Raw genomic sequence first — 6,565 nt, forward strand, 5'->3', positions numbered from 1 at the left:
CTTATTTGTTATTTATTAGATAAATGAGTGTATTATTTGATTGTGTGTTTAAAGTGCTCCGGTATTTGAATAGTTAATAAAACAGATATTTGAAATATCCAATCAGATTGGGACTACTGGACCTATATAAGCAAGAGAATCACAACAGACGGTATCCATTGAAAAAGCCATCAAGGTGAAACTTATGTCAGGATATGTCACCAGGAAGGGACATCACATGACCACTGCAACATTCTGAGAAGCTCTCACCGCTTTACACGGTTCCTGTGATCTATTGAGCTTTTGAATCCTTTCTCTAGTGTGCTATTGTGTTGCTTTTGTTGTCATTATTTGTGCCTTAACCTCTTAAGGACATATGACAGAATTTTTCCGTCATAAAACAATTGAGCAAACTGAAAGCTGTGTCCTTAAAGGGTTAAGGGACTTTAGTCTTAAGTTGTGGAATAAAGTTATATTTGATGGCCAGTTCCTGTTTTGCCGGAGTGATTTATAAAGAAAGTGCTATTTATTCATCTAGATCAGCTCATGGCCATGTGAGTGTGTTTTAACAAGTTTTTAATTTGGCTCCATGTGAAACTGTTGCACTATTGGTTTTATTTCTCTCTATTTGTGGTTAAAGTGAAAGTAAATTTTCAACAGAATTAATGCCATGGATTCTTCTTATAACAATCTATGTAGTCGCTAAGTTGTTTTTTTTTGCATTACTTTACATTTTTTAATTTTTGATTATTCTATCATAGTGTCTCGTATGTTCCTCCGCCCCCACGCTCATTTCCTGGTTTTGTTATTTTACAAGGAAGAGCGGTCCCAGCCGCTCTTACGTGTTCAACCATGCGCGCTCCCATGAATCAAAATGTATTGCTTTGTGCCAATGCGGCAAAGTCAATCACTATCACCTAGATTTAGAGTTTTGCGTTAGAAGGGGTGCGTTAGCTACGCATGGTTTTTCCCCCCGCACCTTTTAAACAACGCTGGTATTTAGAGTTCTCTGAAGGGCTGCGTTAGGCTCCAAAAAGGGATTGTACAGGCATATTTACCGCCACTTCTTCAACTCTAAATACCAGCGTTGCTTACGGACGCGGCCAGCTTCAAAAACGTGCTCGTGCACGATTCCCCCATAGGAAACAATGGGGCAGTTTGAGCTGAAAAAAAAACCTAACACCTATGGGGAAACACTTCCTAAGTCTGCACCTAACACCCTAACATGAACCCCGAGTCTAAACACCCCTAACCTTACACTTATTAACCCCTAATCTCCCGCCCCCTCTATCGCTGACCCCTGCATTTCACTTTTAACCCCTAATCTGCCGCTCCAGACACCGCCGCAACCTACATTATAGCTATGTACCCCTAATCTGCTGCCCCTAACATCGCCGACCCCTATATTATATTTATTAACCCCTAATCTGCCGCCCCAAACGTCGCCACTACCTTACCTACACTTATTAACCCCTAATCTGCAGACCGGACCTCGCTGCTGCTCTAATAAATGTATTAACCCCTAAAGCTAAGTCTAACCCTAACCCTAACACACCCCTAAGTTAAATATAATTTAAATCTAACGAAATAAAATAAATCTTATTAAATAAATTCCGATCAGCCAATAGAATGCAAGCTCAATCTGATTGGCTGATTGGATCAGCCAATCGGATTGAACTTGAATCTGATTGGCTGATTCAATCAGCCAATCAGATTTTTCCTACCTTAATTCCGATTGGCTGATAGAATCCTATCAGCCAATCGAAATTCGAGGGACGCAATCTTGGATGACGTCCCTTAAAGGAACCTTCATTCGTTGGGAGTCGCCGGAAGAAGAGGATAGATCCGCGTCGCCTGCTTCAAGATGGTCCCGCTCCGCGCCGGAAGGATGAAGATAGAAGACGCCACCTGGATGAACATGTCTACCGGTCCGGATGTCCTCTTCTTGCCGGATAGGATGAAGACTTCGGAGCCTCTTCTGGACCTCTTCTTGCCGGATAGGATGAAGACTTCGGAGCCTCTTCTGGACGGATCGGTGATACCCGGCGTGGTGAAGATAAGGTAGGGAGATCTTCAGGGGCTTAGTGTTAGGTTTATTAAGGGGGGTTTGGGTTAGATTAGGGGTATGTGGGTGGTAGGTTGTAATGTTGGGGGGGTATTGTATGTTTTTTACAGGCAAAAGAGCGGAATTCTTTGGGGCATGCCCTGCAAAAGGCCCTTTTAATGGCTGGTAAGGTAAAAGAGCTGTTAACTTTTTATTTTAGAATAGGGTAGGGCATTTTTTTATTTTGGGGGGCTTTGTTATTTTTTAGGGGGCTTAGAGTAGGTGTAATTAGTTTAAAATTATTTTAATCTTTTTTTATTTTTTGTAATTTAGTGTTTTTTTTTGTAATTTAGTTTAGTTGATTTAATTGTAGATAATTGTAGGTAGTTTATTTAATTAATTTATTGATAGTGTAGTGTTAGGTTTATTTGTAACTTAGGTTAGGATTTATTTTACAGGTAATTTTGTAATTATTTTAACTAGGTAGCTATTAAATAGTTATTAACTATTTAATAGTTATTGTACCTAGTTAAAATAAATACAAAGTTGCCTGTAAAATAAATATAAATCCTAAAATAGCTACAATGTAATTATAATTTATATTGTAGCTATATTAGGGTTTATTTTACAGGTAAGTATTTAGCTTTAAATAGGATTAATTTATTTAATAAGATTTATTTTATTTCATTAGATTTAAATTATATTTAACTTAGGGGGGGTTAGGGTTAGACTTAGCTTTAGGGGTTAATACATTTATTATAGTAGCGGCGAGGTCCGGTCGGCAGATTAGGGGTTAATACTTGAAGTTAGGTGTCGGCGATGTTAGGGAGGGCAGATTAGGGGTTAATACTATTTATTATAGGGTTCTTGAGGCGGGAGTGAGGCGGTTTAGGGGTTAATACATTTATTATAGTGGCGGCGAGGTCCGGTTGGCAGATTAGGGGTTAATACTTGAAGTTAGGTGTCGGCGATGTTAGGGAGGGCAGATTAGGGGTTAATACTATTTATTATAGGGTTTTTGAGGCGGGAGTGAGGCGGTTTAGGGGTTAATACATTTATTATAGTGGCGGCGATTAGGGGTTAATAAGTGTAGGTAAGGTAGCAGCGACGTGGGGGGGGCAGATTAGGGGGTAATAAATATAATATAGGGGTCGGCGATGTTAGGGGCAGCAGATTAGGGGTACATAGGGATAATGTAGGTTGCGGTGGTGTGCGGTCAGCAGATTAGGGGTTAAAAATTTTTATTAGAGTGGCGGCAATGTGGGGGGACCTCGGTTTAGGGGTACATAGGTAGTATTTGGGTGTTAGTGTACTTTAGAGCACAATAGTTAAGAGCTTTATGAACCGGCGTTAGCCCAGAAAGCTCTTAACTCCTGACTTTTTTCTGCGGCTGGAGTCTTGTCGTTAGAGTTCTAACGCTCACTTCAGCCAAGACTCCAAATACCAGTGTTAGAAAGATCCCATTGAAAAGATAGGATACGCAATTGACGTAAGGGGATCTGCGGTATGGAAAAGTCGCGGCTGGAAAGTGAGCGTTAGACCCTTTCCTGACTGACTCTAAATACCAGCGGGTGGTAAAAACCAGCGTTAGGACCCCCTAACGCTGGTTTGGTCGGCTAATGCAGAACTCTAAATCTAGGCGTATGTTTCCCTGTTTCTGGACAATGCACATGCGTGTCTCATTAATGCACTTCTATACATGGAGTAAATTCAATGAGACAAGCATGCGTAGTTGAAGTTGGGGGCGTAAGTGAGAATTGTCAGACGCCACTGGGGAACCAATAAAAATCGTTATGACGATATTTGTCATTTAAAATTAATGTTGTTTTAGCCAGGCGGAGGAACGGCGGTATATTGATGGAGATTGAAAGGTAGAATTATGAGATAATATCTAAGAAAATCATAAATTAAACTCTACATATTTTTCGATGTATTTTGCGATGCGGCATAGCGGTGCTTAATAGTTGACTTTCACTTTAACCACAAGCAAGTTGTAACTATTAGATACAAATTTCCTCTTACACTGAGTCCTGTTGTAGCACAGCACAGTAAGACTATAGGCTGGTAATCTTGTGACCAGGGGTCAGCCTCAGAAAGTTAGATACAAATATTGAAGAATTTTTGGAAGTTTCCTATTTGCATCAGGGGCATTTAAAGATTTCTTTATTTACACTAGGACTTTATGACTGCACAGTTTATTTTCACAATGTTTTTTTTCCTCATTTTAATGATATTTTTGTGAATATACACTGTGTGTGACTTATCTTCTATATCAGATTAGAGGTTAATAGTGTAGTTTGCGCTGGGGGTTAGGGCGCATAAAGGGTCAATAGTTTAGTGTAGCACTGCCTTTATATTGTTTGTTAAAATGATATGCATTGTCATGTATAATGCACATTATTAGAAGTAGGTCAATCATTGTGAGACACTATCTCTATTAATTGCATTTCTTCATCCCTTCTCCTAGATATATATATATATATATATATATATATATATATATATATATATATATATATATATATATATATATATATATATATATATATATATATAAATATAAATAATACTCAATTTTTTGGATTCTGTCCTTCTGATTTATATATATTACTCCTATACTATATTTCTACTATGCGTTTAAATATTTTAGTTTACGCTAATAAGGAATAAACGAAGTATAGCTAAAATTCTATCATATCAGATAGATTTCTGAATTTTTGATTCCCATACCTTTTTTCACAAGTCTTTTGTCATAAATCTTAATGATATATATTTTTCTATTCAATTTTAAGATATAATTAACTGCTCTGTTGCCAGAATTTACTATGTGTTTAACCACTATCTATTGAGCTCCAGTAGGAAACATTTGAGCTGTTTTGTAAATTGAAAGTATATTCCAGTTTTGTCCAAAGCCCCATATATGTATACATATTCATTATTCTTATATAACTGTACTTTTGATTATTGTCTAGTATTGCTATTAAGAGAACATGTTTAAACAGTGCTCTATTTCTTTCATGTAATTAGCAAGAGTCCATGAGCTAGTGACGTATGGGATATACATTCCTACCAGGAGGGGCAAAGTTTCCCAAACCTCAAAATGCCTATAAATACACTCCTCACCACACCCACAATTCAGTTTTACAAACTTTGCCTCCGATGGAGGTGGTGAAGTAAGTTTGTGCTAGATTCTACGTTGATATGCGCTCCGCAGCAGGTTGGAGCCCGGTTTTCCTCTCAGCATGCAGTGAATGTCAGAGGGATGTGAAGAGAGTATTGCCTATTTGAATGCAATGATCTCCTTCTACGGGGTCTATTTCATAGGTTCTCTGTTATCGGTCGTAGAGATTCATCTCTTACCTCCCTTTTCAGATCGACGATATACTCTTATATATACCATTACCTCTGCTGATTCTCGTTTCAGTACGGGTTTGGCTTTCTACAAACATGTAGATGAGTGTCCTGGGGTAAGTAAGTCTTATTTTCTGTGACACTCCAAGCTATGGTTGGGCACTTTGTTTATAAAGTTCTAAATATATGTATTCAAACATTTATTTGCCTTGACTCAGAATGTTCAACATTCCTTATTTTCAGACAGTCAGTTTCATATTTGGGATAAATGCATATGAATAAATCAATTTTTTCTTACCTTAAAATTTGACTTTTTTTCCTGTGGGCTGTTAGGCTCGCGGGGGCTGAAAATGCTTCATTTTATTGCGTCATTCTTGGCGCGGACTTTCTTGGCGCAAAAATTTTCTTGTCATTTCCGGCGTCATACATGTCGCCGGAAGTTGCGTCATTTTTTTGACGTTTTTGCGCCAAAAAATGTCGGCTTACCGGATGTGGTGTCATTTTTGGCGCCAAAAGCATTTAGGCGCCAAATAATGTGGGCGGCTTTTTTGGCGCTAAAAAATTTGAGCGTCATTGTTGTCTCCTCAATATTTAAGTCTCACTGTTTATTGCTTCTGGTTGCTATGGGAATTTTTTTCCCATTCCTGAAACTGTCATTTAAGGAATTTGATCAATTTTGCTTTATATGTTGTTTTTTCTATTACATATTGCAAGATGTCTCAGATTGTCCCTGAATCAGAAGCCACTTCTGGAAAAACGCTTAACTGAGTTTCAGTTCTACCAAAGCTAAGTTCATTTATTTTAAATGTTATAAATGTTTATCTTTAGCTATGGTTTGTAATAAGTTATTATGATATACTTTTACATGCAGAATCCATTAGTATTTATGCTTTATATATTGCCATTCTTACATCTTATGTACAAGAAATATTTAGAAGATTTATAAGAAATATTTTTCTGATTATATTTTTGTTACAAACTGCTATTTGTAACTGGCCCTTTAAATGGAAAATTGCCCTGCTTCCCTGGATTTTGGAGAAGCCTATTTGCCAGCCTCCTTCCACATGACTATGGCCCCTGGAAGATTGTGCCCCTGAAAACATATTAACTTTTATTGGGTGTGTATGGCCCTTTAAGAACCGTCTGGGGACATATTGTGACTTTGGTGAACAATGCCCCTTTAAGACTATG

This window comes from Bombina bombina, chromosome 9 (genome assembly GCF_027579735.1).
Source record: "Bombina bombina isolate aBomBom1 chromosome 9, aBomBom1.pri, whole genome shotgun sequence".
Classification (NCBI taxonomy): domain Eukaryota; kingdom Metazoa; phylum Chordata; class Amphibia; order Anura; family Bombinatoridae; genus Bombina; species Bombina bombina.